Source organism: Callorhinchus milii, unplaced genomic scaffold (genome assembly GCF_018977255.1).
Source record: "Callorhinchus milii isolate IMCB2004 unplaced genomic scaffold, IMCB_Cmil_1.0 Scaffold2, whole genome shotgun sequence".
Taxonomy (NCBI): domain Eukaryota; kingdom Metazoa; phylum Chordata; class Chondrichthyes; order Chimaeriformes; family Callorhinchidae; genus Callorhinchus; species Callorhinchus milii.
The window spans coordinates 16,006,256-16,022,299 of NW_024704743.1; the positions used below are offsets into that span (position 1 = coordinate 16,006,256).

Here is a 16,044-nt window from a genome sequence, read left to right on the forward strand (position 1 = left end):
GCTGTTGGGGTACATTTTACTGCCAACCTACATTTTTTCATTTTATTGATAAAAACTAAACATGAGGAAGTAACACATTAGACTGTTGCAATTTTTTAAAAAAATGTCTTCTTTGACAAAAACTGGGTGGCCCATTTGCGGGGGTGGGGTCACCAGCGCAGACCCAAAGGGCCTGGAGATCTGCCAAAAAAGACATTCAAGACTTGTGTCCTGATTGCGGGGGTACAGGAGCTCACCACCTCCTGCTTCTCAGGGCTGGGCACCACGCACAGACACAGAGACCCAGACAGAGAGGGAGACACACACGCTCACAGACAGAGAGAGACACACACGCTCATAGACACAAAGAGAGAGAGAGAGAGAGACACACACTCAGACACAAACACAGAGAGACACACACAGACACACTCACACAGACACTCACAAACACAGAGAGGCAAACACAGACACACTCACACAAACACCCACAAACACAGAGAGGCACACACAGACACACTCACACAAACACCCACAAACACGTGCAGAGAAAGACACACAAACACACTCACACAGAGGAGAAAGACTCGCTCACATTGAGACACTCTCACACACAGAAAGACACACAGACACACTCACACACACTCAAAAACACATAGAGACATGCTCACGCAGAGACTCTCTCAAACACAGAGACACAGACACTCTCAAACACACAGAGACACACAGACACTCTCAAACACACAGAGACACACAGACACTCTCAAACACAGAGACACACAGACACTCTCAAACACAGAGAGACACACAGACACTCTCAAACACAGAGACACACAGACACTCTCAAGCACACAGAGAGACACACAGACACTCTCAAACACACAGAGAGACACACAGACACTCTCAAACACACAGAGAGACACACAGACACTCTCAAACACAGAGACACACACAGACACTCTAACACACAGAGAGACACACAGACACTCTCAAACACAGAGACACACACAGACACTCTCAAACACAGAGACACACAGACACTCTAACACACAGAGAGACACACAGACACTCTCAAACACAGAGAGACACACAGACACTCTCAAAACAGAGACACACACAGACACTCTAACACACAGAGAGACACACAGACACTCTCAAACACAGAGACACACACAGACACTCTCAAACACAGAGACACACAGACACTCTAACACACAGAGAGACACACAGACACTCTAACACACATAGACACACAGACACTCTCAAACACAGAGACACACAGACATTCTCAAACACAGAGACACACACAGACACTCTAACACACAGAGAGACACAAAGACACTCTCAAACACACAGAGACACACAGACACTCTAACACACATAGACACACAGACACTCTCAAACACAGAGACACACAGACACTCTCAAACACAGAGAGACACACAGACACTCTCAAACACAGAGACACACAGACACTCTCAAGCACACAGAGAGACACACAGACACTCTCAAACACACAGAGAGACACACAGACACTCTCAAACACACAGAGAGACACACAGACACTCTCAAACACAGAGACACACACAGACACTCTAACACACAGAGAGACACACAGACACTCTCAAACACAGAGACACACACAGACACTCTCAAACACAGAGACACACAGACACTCTAACACACAGAGAGACACACAGACACTCTCAAACACAGAGAGACACACAGACACTCTCAAACACAGAGACACACACAGACACTCTAACACACAGAGAGACACACAGACACTCTCAAACACAGAGACACACACAGACACTCTCAAACACAGAGACACACAGACACTCTAACACACAGAGAGACACACAGACACTCTAACACACATAGACACACAGACACTCTCAAACACAGAGACACACAGACATTCTCAAACACAGAGACACACACAGACACTCTAACACACAGAGAGACACAAAGACACTCTAACACACATAGAGACACACAGACACTCTAACACACATAGACACACAGACACTCTCAAACACAGAGACACACAGACACTCTCAAACACAGAGACACACACAGACACTCTAACACACAGAGAGACACACAGACACTCTAACACACATAGACACACAGACACTCTCAAACACAGAGACACACAGACACTCTCAAACACAGAGACACACACAGACACTCTAACACACAGAGAGACACACAGACACTCTAACACACATAGACACACATACACTCTCAAACAGAGACACACAGACACTCTCAAAAACAGAGACACACACAGACACTCTAACACACAGAGACACACAGACACTATCAAACACACAGAGACACACACAGACACTCTCAAACACAGAGACACACAGACACTCTAACACACAGAGAGACACACAGACACTCTCAAACACAGAGACACACAGACACTCTCAAACACAGAGACACACACAGACACTCTAACACACAGAGACACACAGACACTCTCAAACACAGAGACACACACAGACACTCTCAAACACAGAGACACACAAACACTCTCAAACACAGAGACACACACAGACACTCTCAAACACAGAGACACACACAGACACTCTAACACACAGAGACACACAGACACTATCAAACACACAGAGACACATAGACACTCTCAAACACACAGAGACACACAGACAATTACAACAGGGGAGCCTCCGTGTAAAGCAAAGCCCATTTACTGCTTGTGCCACACCGCACATACACATCTGGAACCATCCCATCCAGAGTTGCGTCAGATAAACAGCGCAAGAGGCCCCGGGTCACAAACTTCATTTTTTAGCGAGTTTATGTGTAGGAGGATTTTAAAGCGGATTCCACCGTTTATAGCGGATTCACTGAAAAATTGTGGCCCCACTTTTCTATTGGCTCAGGTAATGACACAATAACCAACCTGCCTTGTCGGCAGACATGGAAGAGCAGACCAATCATTAGGAGCAGGGATTCTTCCCACTGGCTCCTGTTAACTTTGCAAGCTAAAGCCCTAATGGGTAAAATTGCCCTAGGTGGACCAGCAGCGGGAAGCTTGCCAAACAGTTCTCTCAGTGGGAAGCTATGTAGTTTTATATGGTTAAACTCCAACAGCACTCCAGCGCACATTCGGTGGTCCCTGGACTTTGGCTTTTGCAAACCTGTGCCTAATGCTTTATGAAATTAGGGAAGCGAGATCCATTCCTTCGTGGAAAGCGTGCACACTCCATTCCAGACCCAGGGAAATTTCTATGCATAGTTGAATATGTGGAAATCTCAGTCTGGGTTGGCTCATCTTAAACATGGTGATGGGTTTCCGCATGTATTACATACCCGGCTCACAAAAAAAATGTGTGCCTAAGCTGCGGACAGGAAGATGGTGGCAATGCTATGACACATTTCATGTTGAGCTGTGTGGCCCACTGGGAAACTCACAGGGAGTTCCTGGAACCTAACATACACCAAGTGAGAGCTGAAACCCACAAGTGGATCCGCATTATTCCAAGGCATTGCTGATTATAGCACAGTCGGTCTGGATCATCGTTGGGACTTGGAAGGGCAGACCAGTCACTGGGGGCAGGGAATCATCCCACTCAGCTCCTGTTAATCCTGCAAGCCAAAGCCCCAATGGGTAGGGTGGCCCTATCTGCACAAGCAGCGGGAAAGCATGACGGACAGTGCTATCAATGGTAACCTATGTGGTTTCAGCTGGTAAAACTCCAGCAGTACCCTAATGCACACTCCAGGGTCTCCAAGCTTTGGCTCTTGCCAACCTGCATCTAATTCTTTCTGGAAATAGGTAAGTAGGATGTGTCCCTCCTGGGAGAGAGTGCACATTGCATTCCAACAATCTATCTTTGGGATTTCCATGTGTAAATGGGATGCATGGAAATCTCAGTTTGATTTGGATACTCTGAAGCATGGTGATTGGTTTATGCATGTGGCGGCCACTCGGGTGACCCAAACAAAAGCTCTGAGAACACTTGCTCGTCTCAGAACTATAATAAATTCACTGCAAAATATGTCACTGTTTGAAGACCTTTGAGACATGATAAGCTGCCATATCAAATTCAAGTACAGGAAATCCCACTGTAACACCTCCCCCGCCATAGCCGCTGACAAGAACCAGCGTATGGTTTGTGAAACATCTGTTCTTGTTAAAAGTTACTTCCAGCTGCACTGTTTATACCTCCCAATATACAACAAAAAAATGCCTACAGTGGGCAGTTAAGCATTCACTAGGAGTCATGAACCATTAGTGATGTTAACATCTTTAACTTTTCACCACTTTATCATCACTATGATCTGTGGAAAGCCAGAGCCAGCTGAGCTATGCTAAGGTGAGTAAATGAGTGGGGTGTAAGCAGGTTGGAGAGGTAGGATGGTGCTAGGTTATGAAGTGATTTGTACACCACTGTAAGGATCTTGAAGTCAATCCTTTCTGCAATAGGGAGCCAGGATAACATCTCCGAGTACTTCACAATGACAGGGTCAGATATCAAGCAAGAGAGAAAGGAAAGGAGGGCAATGACAATAAGTGCAAAAGATTAGTTGAAGAGATAGCTTTTCGGTAGTATTTAAAGACAGATATAGGGGGGACAGGGGACGATATAGAAAGATAGAAAGGAGTTCTAGAGGTTATGGACATAATAGCTGAAGGCGAGGCCACCAATGTTTCCATCCTAATAAGTCACTGCATTTGTTTCAAAAAAAGCAATTTTTGGCAAAACTCTGAATCAAGGTTCGTTAAGCTCCAGGTCTGAATTTCTGGACTAATAACTGATAATATTGAAACCAATGCATATCATTAATGATCATAAAATAATTTCAGAATGTGTTAAAACACAGCAAAAAAACCCAAAGCTTCTAGTAGCCATTTCTCAAAGGTGTTTTAGCACCTCATGTTAGCTGCGTAGAATTATGACAGTTTACAACTACTATTCAGAATCAGAAGAAAATGTTAAATTAAAACCCTACAGCAGAAAGCACAGCACTACAAAGGTGAGTTAGCAACAGATCGATGTGTAATATAATAGTGTTCCCGGGTATAGTGTGATCTACAAGGTTCCTGCTCGTGCATATACTGTATTGTAATATTGGGATTTTATAAGAGGATTCTTTCCAATCTCAGCTGATGAAACTGAATACTTGTGTGGACTTCAGCAGCAGCAGACTAAGGAAACAATGTATCCAGTGATGTGAACTGATTTAGTTAGTTGCTTTGCGGTTACTAAAGCAACAAACTGCATTTTCTGGAGTTTGGCATATTCTTTAATTGCTTCTCAAACTTAACTTGGTTCCCACAATACACATTATTGTGTAACAGCAGCACTCAGGCTGCTGCATATTGCTTCTTTTGGCCCTTGACTATGATCATCAGCAAGAGAGGGTGACCCTTTACTTAAGTACCTGAGCATTCATTAAGAAAGTTATTCTAACTTTCCAGACACTCTAAAAATTAATAAAGAAGGGTAATAAAGTCTGGTGATGTGCCAACAACACTTTTATTTGCCTGACACAGAGATTGATTCAGCTCTCAATAACACCATTTATCTGCTCTAGGAGAATTTCCCCCCGCAAGATTTGACTCACCTCTTCAACCTGGATGTGATTGCAGCCGAGAATAATGGGATAAAACTCGCTCCCTCTTCAAGAGGTCCTCAATAAAATAGGTTCAGAAATGGTCAACCAAGTTCCACAGTGCAATTCCGTCCACAATTCACCACATACTTACACTAAATTTGCAATCTCTCTCAGAGATTATACGTATTATTGAAACTTTCACATTTAGGAAGTGCAAGGTTTATTTGGGTTAAAGCACATTGTTAGAATAGAGAATTGGAAGGTTTACCTTGCCGGTGGCCACACTATGTCTGCCCCCCAAATGCTTAATGCTGACAATGAGTGTCAAAAATATTATCAGCATTGTCTAAACTTCTACTCAATGAATATAAACAGAATTGTTTTAGACACCTCCAAAGAAGAAACACCTTGTTTCTACATTCAACAACTTGCACTTATATTGCATCTTCCATGTAGGGAAAAATTTCAAAGCGCTTTATAGAGACAGAGTGGAAACCTGAGCATAGTGGAAAGGTTTGGAGGGAGTTGACCAATGGTACAATCAAATAGGTAGATTTTTAGGAAGGTTAATAAGGAAGAAAAGGAAGGAGTTTTAGAGAGTCGGGGCATAGTGGCTAAAAGCTCAGTCACAAATAGGGGTAGGGGGGAAGATTTCAGCAGCCTGATTTTGAATAGCCAGACTCTTTGAGGAAACCCACATCAATAAAGCAATAGAGTAGTGACATGATCCTCATTAAGATTCCTATATAACAAGTTAAAAGTGAAAAAGAAGTTTTGTTCTGGGTCATATCTTGTTATAATTTATACTTGTATTGCCTCTTATATCTATGGAGTAAACGGATGTGACCCCCAACCATCCCCCCCCCCCCCCCCCAACTCCCAAAAGACTTTGGCACAATGGTTGAGCCTGATGATGGTTCCAAGAGTATAAGTGATTTCCTGTGAGCAGCCTCGACTGCTGAGGCTGACCTCGTACAACACAGTTTTTGCGTTGCTCTCAGGGCTGGGTATCTTGAATTGACAGTGAAATACTATGATCAAGAATAATGTCAGCAGTGAAGTCTTTATGCATTGTGCTGAAGTCAGGAAAGATAATAATACTAATAATCCTTGCATTTGATATAGCACTTTTCACGTCTTCTAGACGTCTCAAAGCGCTTCACAGAAATATACTGTGAATTGACTGTATATTTTGTGGGCGAAACTCGGCAGCCAATTGCGCACAGCAGTGTCCCACAAACAGTCATGGATTGAAGTGACCAAATTATTATTTTTTTTGGTTGAGGGATTATTATCAGGCATGTGGAGTAAGGAAACTTGCCCAAGGTTTCGCCCTGTCGGGAATCGAACCCAGGTCTCTCACGCCTATGGCTACTCTAAAGTAATAAAAGGATACGTTTCTTGACAGTTTCAATAATACATTGTTCTGTTGAGAAATATCTTATTTTGCACTCCATTATGGCATTAGTTTCAGTGATTACATTGTTCACAGTGCCCGCACACAAAACCTGGTACTGCTCTATGGCAATATTGGAAAGATCCTTCAAAAGTATCTGAATTCTTCAACATTAAGCTCCTAAACAAAAGCGCCCACCTGCACAAAAAGGCAAAACTGTAGTGCAACCGACAACTGTAGTGCATTGTGTACACCAATAAAACAGGATGAAGAAAAAGTAAATATAACTGCAACTATCTGAATATGTCTGAAACACACCAGACATGTTTGTGGAAGTCACTTGATTTTCAGCTCTAACTATACCCACGCAGTGAAATTCAGATCACAAACATAGTAAATAAATAGATTTATCCCTTTAACTTACAATGAGATCAAAGATCTACAGTAAATATAAATTGTTATGTAAAGCAAATGGAATTTAGACTTTTACTTGGAATAATTTTCTCAATAATAAAATATCTTCTGAAACAGATATGCAGCTTGGTTGGAGGAGACTTCAATATTTTGTTTATTTTTTCCCAGGAGAAATGGTCTAAACTGACATTTAACAAATTTGTCTAATATTTTTATTCTACCTCCCAGTAAGCCACAATGACCTAATTTCTGAAAACCCAACTGGCTTATCACATGGAAAAGTTGTGCAATTCTGTCTCCTGCTGGGCATTTTCATCAACACAAAGAATTATTAGAATAATGCAATCCAGTCCAATGCTGGGGAGCACTGCATTGTCAAGATGCCACTTTTGAGATGAGATATTTAACTGATGTCCTACCTAACTATTCATGTGATCCCATATGAAACAATTTGAAATAAACAAGTGAGTTTTCTCTATTGTCTTCCAGATAAATTGGTCATTCACTTGAGTGCTGTTTTTGGGGACTTTGCTGAACACAAACTGGCTGCTGAATTTATAATAATAATAAGCCTTGCATTCGATACAATGCCTTATCATTTGGTTGAGATATCTCAAAGCACTTCGCAGAATATACTGCAAAGTGGGGTAACTGTGCATTTTGTGGGCAAACATGGCAGCCAATTTGCACACAGCAATGTCCCACAAACAGCCACAGAGCGAATGACCAATGTTATTTGTGGTTAGTTGGCCAGGACTCCAGGAGAAATTCCCTTCTCTTTTCTATCCATGGGATTTTGCACCTGAACAGATGGGACTTCACTTTAACATCTCCTACAAATATACAGTCCTTACACGTTACTATTAATAACAATAATAATCCTTGCATTTGATTACTTCTTTGTGATGTCTCAAAGCGCTTCACAGAATATACTGTAAAATGAATTGACTGTACGTTTTGTGGGCGAAACACGGCAACCAATTGCACACAGCAGTATCCCACAAATAATTATGGATTGAGTGACCAAATTATTATTATTTATTTATTTCAAGATCGATTTCAAGATCCTCTCACTTGTTTTCAAATCCTTGCACCTCCCTACCTATCCGACCTGCTTACCCCAACTCCACCACCGTCTGCCTCCGCTCGGTTGGCTCCGGCCTCCTGTTTGTCCCTCGTGCCCTCCATTCAACTATCGGTGGCTGTTCCTTCAGACACTATGCCCCGAAACTCTGGAACTCTCTCCCTCAATCCCTCCGCTTTGCCCCCTGCCTCCTCACCTTCAAATCCCACCTAAAGACCTTCCTTTTAGATCGTGCTTACGGTCAGTTCCCCCTCCCTCTCCCCCTGGCTCGTTGTCAGACTCCTTCAGTCAAGCGCTCCGGGACATTACTCCGCATGTGGGCGCTATATAAATGCAAGTTGTTGTTGTTACTTGAAGGGATTATTACCCACGGAAAAGCAATCCGCCAATCGAGTAACAAGCAGGTTTCAATTACTGCTAGTTGAACAGAGGTGTGTGGAGTAAGGAAACTTGCCCAACGTTTCACCCTGCCCGGGAATCGAACCTAGGTCCTCTTGCTTGTGAGGCGAGTGGTCTAATCACTAAACTACAGGATTCTATCGTGTGCAAAGCACTTTGAAATGCTTCACATTATGGGTGCTATATTAAATGCAAGGATTATAACAAACTGAATGTAAAAATAAGAATGTTTTTTGGAATAAAATTTTATAATATTTTCCATAAACAAACCCACAGCCCTATCTCATGCTGTTGGAAACTGACCCAGTGTACACTGAAAGCTTCAGCTGAATCTGTATTTTCTTCAAGACATCCTTTTGCATAAGTCAACATCCATAATACAATTCAAATTTACATTTATATGGTGCCTTTCACGGTGGGAAGATGTCCCAAGGCTCTAAAAGTATGAAGAGATTATTCCTTTGTCTTAAAACTTGTTTTCTTCATTTTCTAACCATGCTGTCTGGCTCTCATCTTGCATATAACACATCTTTATATTTACCTAACCTATTCCTTTTATTATTTTAACAACTGATCACATTCACTCCTTCCCTCCCCCTCCATCATCATCTTTACAGTGAAACAGACTTGGTTCTTTTACCTGATCTTTGTTGTTAAATAGTTGGATAGAGGTCATCTTTGTTGGCCTGCTCTGAATCCTTTCTGATCTGACTCTGCACGGGGTGAATCTGTTGGAGGTGTCGAAGAGCAAGTATGTTTTGTGCTGATGCTGTTTACACTAAACATAAACATGTGGGAACTTGAAAGTAGGGACAGATGAAACGTTGGCTAAGCTTGTCGAAGTTAACAATCTGAGTGGAATTAATACTAAAGGGAACAAGCAAACTGAATAGTTTAGGGTGCTGATCAGGGAAGTATCTGATGTCCTTAATTTAGATAAATGTAAAACTGATGAGATTGGGCAGATTACGACTACATATTAAATATAAGAAGCCAACAAGACACAACCCAAAAGAACTGTCTTGAGAGGACTGGTAGATAACTAAGTGAAGATAGCCACAAAATGCGCAGCAATGGTGTATTAAAAAGCAAACCAGATTCTCGGGTGTAGCTGGAGAGATAGACACAAAAAGAGTGATCTTGTCAAAGCAGTAGCCCAGCTATACCAGGTGCACTGAGTACAACTCCTGCCTCTACAATACGAGCATCCTAGTATTCGATAGAGTGCAGTACTTGGTAGACAAATTATTGCTGTGTGGAATTGGGCATCACTCACACACAAGGAGAAACTGTGAAAACCGTGAATATTTACTCTGACAAAAAGATTAAGAATAACCTATTAAGCTTTATTGACCAATAATACGCTCGATTCGAGAAGCTCACAATAAAAGATCACACTCTGAAGCTCAGAAAGGAGGGGTGAGAGTTTTGATTTAAAAACTGAGCTAATGGTTTAGCACTATGGCACTATAATCCACTATAATCCAGATAATCCATTATCTGGAACTCCAATGCAATGCTGGGTGAGTGCTCCACTGACTAAGGTGCCACCACTTCAGATGAGACGTTAACCTGAGGCCCTGTCTGCCTGTTCTACTGTATGTTTAAAGATCCCGTGGAATGATTCAAAAAGAGAGGGGAGTTTCTCCTGGTATCCTGGCCAATAATTCCTCAGATAAAAAATAGGTCATTCACCTCATGGCGATTTGTGGGATATGGCTGTGTGCTGCTTTCACTTACAAATGCAGTCACTACGGGAACTCGGTGAAGCACTTTGAGACATGATAAGGTACTATATACAAGGATCATTATTATTATTATGAGTGATCTCTAGCACCTGAATAGGCATAGCACTTTGGTTCAAAATCTCATCCAAAGGACAGCACCTCCAAATGGCATGCACCCCTCGCACTGCATTGGATTGTCAGCCTAGACTTGTGAGTTTAAAGTCCTGACTCCGACGCAAGAATGCTACCAACTGAACTGGGCTGATATGTTAATTAGATAGATGATGGAGATTATATGGGGGTGTAGGGGTGCAGAGGAAGGGATATGAGAAATAGTAAATAATGAGATCACCCAGACAAGCTTAATGTTCTTTTCCTGTCTTGTACATTCCTGAGTCTTTGGATTTCATCCTTGAGCATAGAAGTGTTTAGTTGATGTGTCGGTATTGCCAGCAACCATAGACTAGACTCCAGACTGTTCTCATATGTATATCAAAAGAAGAATTCTCTCTCAGAAGTCAAAATGGAACACAGAAATCTGGAGAATATTGACCTGGAATCACCCAATTTAAACTGAAGAGATGCTAGAGTAACAAGATTTTCCCAGAATTCTGTCCCTTGTGTCCGGGGCATAGATAATCCATTAAATATTATGCTTTAAGGGAATGGTCGCTGGAACACGAATAAGAGCATTCCTCTGCCCCTCCTAAACATGATTGTAAGATGGAACTGTTATGATTTTCTTGTTGGAAAGCGGATGAATATATATATTGATTATCCAACAAGAATAACCATTATAAACTTTTTCAATCAATCTTAGCCTTTTATGCTGTTTCTTTTGTCTACCCGACAAATATTAATTTAAAGATGTTACCTCAGAGAAAGTCTCCATCTGCTGTGCTATATACAGTATCAACAACCTGCGTGGTATGGAATGCATCAGTCCAAAAAATAAATTTATTGGGCTGACAAGAAGCAAGAACATTACTGCGATTGCAAGTTATAAGGAGAGGAATAGACAGATGATCAGACACTACGTAACACTATTTCTTGTTCTGCTTGAACAAGGAAATGTTCCTTTATGAAGGAATGTATCCCTAGATGAACCCTTATGTCAGGGTTCAAGATTGGAAACATGGGTATTGGAAATATGGTATGAATAGATATTCTAGTGTTTTGCTTTGGAGAGTTTTTATACACAGATTAATAACTTGAATCTATAATAGAGGATATTGTACATGTGAAGTGGAAGGAGAAAGCTTAATAAAGCCTTTGTTTCGGTCTGAGCTCTTTACTACAACAACAAGATTCCATTTATAGAGCGCCTTTCACGTCGGGAGGATGTCCCAAGGCACTGGACAGTTGGGTCAGGACCCGAGCATTGGGGGGGAAATGGTCAGGGTGAGAGGAGGGAAGGGAGGGAGCGAGGAGGGGTAGAGTCGAGAGGGGAGCTGAAGGCACGGTCAAAGAGAAAGGTCTTGAGACCGGCCTTGAAGGAGGAAAGGGATGAGGCGGCGAAGGCACTGGGGGATAGAGTTCCAGAGCCTCGGGGCTGAGAGGCTGAAGGCCCGGCCACCGATGGTTGGGCGGTTGGGGCGGGGGATGTGGAGCAGACCGGAGCCAGAGGAACGGAGGGTACGGGCAGGTAGGTAGGGAGATAGTAGGTCGGAGAGGTAGGAGGGAACAAGGCTGTGAATGGCCTTGTAGGTGAGGATCTTGAATTTGATCCTCTGGGGGATGGGGAGCCAGTGGAGGTGAGCGAGGGTGGGAGTGATGTGGTCGCGAAGCCTGGTGCGGGACAGTACACGAGCTGCAGAGTTCTGAATGACCTGCAGTGTGGAGGGAGGTGGCGGGAAGGCCGGCGAGGAGAGAGTTCCCATAGTCCAGCCTTGAGGTGACACAGGTGTGGACCAGGGTTTCAGCAGCGTGAGGGGTGAGGTAGTGCCGTAGTCTGGCGATGTTTTGGAGGTGATGGAAGGCGGTGCCAGTTGTGGTGCGGATATGGGGGAGAAAGGACAGCTCAGGGTCGAACAGAACCCCGAGGTTCCTGACCGGCTTTGAGAGGTGGAGAGTGCAGCCTTGGATGCTGATGCTGTCAGCGCCTGAGGTGCGGAGGCACTGACGTGAGCCAATCAGGAGGGCCTCAGTTTTGTGCACGTTGAGCTGAAGAAAGTTGTCTCTCGTCCAGGACTCGATGTCGGACAGGCAGCTGTCAGGACATCGGTGGTCATGGAGTTGAGGGTAGAGGAGGAAAGGTAGAGTTGGGTGTCATCCGCATACATGTGTAGTGTGAGCTGAGGAGAAAAACATCAGTCACCAATCTCCAAACTGCTCTTGCACACCGCCATATAGCTGGGAATAGAACACTGTTGGTAAATAGCTGGAGGTACATTCCTCTCCACCATTTCATGGGTCAAAAGGGGGAGAAAAGTGGGGAGAGGAGAAAAGTAGGGAGAAGGGAAGAGTGGGGAAAGGAGGGCAAAAATGACGAGAGGGTGATTTTTGTTAAAAAAAATTGGGTCAGAAACAATCATAAAAGAAAAGGGAACAATACATCCCAAACATTCACTGTAGGTTGCAGCTCATGCTCTTTATCTAAAGGATTATTATTATTATAATACTTATCTGTTAGGTAAGTTCTAGGTAACAGGATTCAGCTCACAATTGAGATTCCAACCATTATAAACTGTATAAATATGAGAGCTGATCACAAGGTTATCAGAATGTATCTGAACACCCCCAGCTCAAGCTTAAATCCCACCTAACCAAGCTGTTAGTATTAAAACCTATTGGACTTTGAGAAAGAATTACAAAAGGTTGGGCTTCGTTCAAATTGCAACAGAACAAACTACAGTATTTAACTACACATTTAACAGGTGTTCCTCCTTGGAGGGATAATAATCCCCCCCTTTGGAGGGATAATAATCCCTCCAAAAAACCAAAAACAATAATTAAATTGGTCATTTTCAATCTACGACTGTTTGTGGGACATTGCTGTGCGCAATTGGCTGCCGCGTTCGCCCACAAATATACAGTCAATTCACTTTACAGTGTGTTCTGTGAAGCGCTTTGGGACGTCCTCCCGACGTGAAAAGCGCTATATCAAATTCAAGGATTATTATTATTATTATTATATTATTATGTTCCTGGGGGTAAAGCGAAACTGTGACCATACTTTCAGTTGGTGCTTCCTTATGACGTAAACCTATATCAATACTTTAAACTATTCCATTCCACTAAAAATAAAATGAGTTGAAGAAGGCAATCATACAAAGGGGACTCGGCAATACCCGACTCATGCTGCCCTTCCCCAATGTTTTCTCACGATCTCCAAGAAGACATTTTCCAGCAAAGCTTCAAGAGGTTCCTAACCTCTGGGAAAAAAAACAAGCTGCTCCACCCAACTATACTCACCACGCACGTCAAAAGGAAAGTGCAAGTCTTTGGGTCTGAGCCCGACACAGCAGGCACCTTTGTGACGCTGAAGCCAGATTACATGAGGGCCAAATGACAAGACAGCACGATGGTCAAAAAAGATGAATAAGGCAGAGCGACGAAGCATTAATACTCAAGCTGTGCTTGAGATTGATTCCCGCACTGCTCGGTTCCCAATATTAACCATCCTGAGTGTGGAGATGGCAAGGAAGCAGCAGGCAAGCAAATTCAAAGAATGAGTGTCACATCTGGACAATCTGTAGAGCCATCAGGGAGCTGACTATACAGGACAAGGGCACCAGTCCATGAGCAGCCTGACTGCTCTCTCTCTCTCTCTCGACAGCCGAGTTACCAGGGGCCAGCAGACTGAGAGCTAATTTACCTTAAAAAGGGGAAATTTTAAAATGGGAAAAAAAGGAGACAAGTAAAGATAAACAGATGGAAATGCTAAATGCTGACAACCAAGAGAAAGGAGGCGGAAACATTTATTCCCAAAAGGACTGACAACTTAGTTTAATCTGTCTAATATGCTTCTTTGTTCAGTGTAGGCTGAACTGTCTTTAACCTTCAGTAGTTTATTCTTTATTGAAATGTTGACATAAAGTCTAGCTTTAGTCTGCCATATTCAGTGAAGTGGCCGAGTGTGTTATAAATGTCTTAGTGCCTAAGGATGTGGTTTTGTAAGGTACCAGACTCAATGCACTAATTCATAGCTGGAGCACACACTCTGATAAAAGCCCAGTGACAGGTGGGGCAATTGAGGTAAGGATGGCAAGCGGACTTTTTTAGTTTCTTCCAGCAGAAGTGGTTCCAAAGTGACATTCTTGACAATGGAATGTCAGAATTGAGTCAATCTTCTATGGCGGTCTCGGGAGCCTGGTTCCTGAGCCAAATGGGTCCGCAGTACTCCAGGACACTGCTGACAAAAGACCAACCTGCCTGGCTCATCGATAGGGTTTGGGTGGGCTGATTGAGGGCAGGAATTGTTTGCTCAGCTCCCACAAGCCAAAGTCCAACAAGTCAGTGGTCCTAGCTGGACACACGTCTGGAAGCTTGCCAGACAGTGCAGTGCAAGCAAGGCAGTTTTAGCTGATTAAACTCCAGCAGTACCTTGACACACGCTCTGGGCACCTTGGCTCTTGCTAACTTGCATCTAAGACTCTCCAGAATTAGGTAAGCAGGAAATGTCCCTCCAGGGAGAGAGCGTGCATTCCATTCCAAACCACAAATTTCCATGTGTTGGTAGCATGCATGAAACTCTCAGTCTGGATATTCTTAGGTATGGATTTCCACATGCGTCACACACCCAGATGACCAAACAAATTGCAATCTTGCATCTTCCCACTTACGATGATTGTTCCCCTAGCCAAGTTCTATATTAGGGTGGAGACAGAGGGGGAATCCATACATGTGGTTACAAGTAGTTTCATTCTCTTACACAAAACATACCTGCAGGTTCCCAAACAGATCCTGCCACCAGGCATCTCAGAGACAGAGATAGAGTCTAACTCCTTCATTCAGACAGACTTGCAGCTGGATACTGAACAGCATTGACTGTTAATTTAGTCAAACTTTACTTAGATGGAACAGCGCAATACAAATCTGCCTGCTCACTGGGCTCCAGCCTGCTTCGCATCTCCCGCCTTGCCTGCCCCACCTTTGACTGGGGGTCTTCAGCCACTCTGCCCCCACTCTCTAGAACTCCATCCTGCAGTCCCTCTGCCTCACTTCCTCACTTGCCTGATTTAAGACCTATCTCAAGACCCTCCACTTTGATCACCCTCCTTCGCCCACCTGCCCTCCACCCTCCCCGATCCCTACCCTCAGCTCAGGTCCGAAACACTGTTTGTCCAGCGCCTTGGGATGTCCTCCCGACATGAAAGGCGTTATACAAACCTAATTTTGTTGTTGTTATAGCTTCACAATCAATGATCTTATGATTAAGCGCTATATCAAATGCAAGGATTGTTATTATTATTAATATTATGAAACAACAGCAATGTCACTGCCTGCTACAT

The 16,044-nt window shown here is 43.3% G+C and overlaps 1 protein-coding gene across 3 annotated transcripts in view; it reads right to left on the reverse strand.

The window, feature by feature from the left end:
- sugct (succinyl-CoA:glutarate-CoA transferase) overlaps positions 1–16,044 on the reverse strand; it is a 206,819-nt gene that overhangs the window by 183,565 nt on the left and 7,210 nt on the right. The window contains exon 1 of one of the 3 annotated variants that reach the window (XM_042331869.1): positions 9,505–9,664. The exons of the other annotated variants lie outside the window; for them this stretch is intronic. The gene's annotated coding sequence lies outside the window, so the exon portion shown is untranslated. Of the gene's footprint in view, positions 1–9,504; positions 9,665–16,044 lie in introns of those variants that run through there. 3 annotated transcript variants of the gene reach the window in all.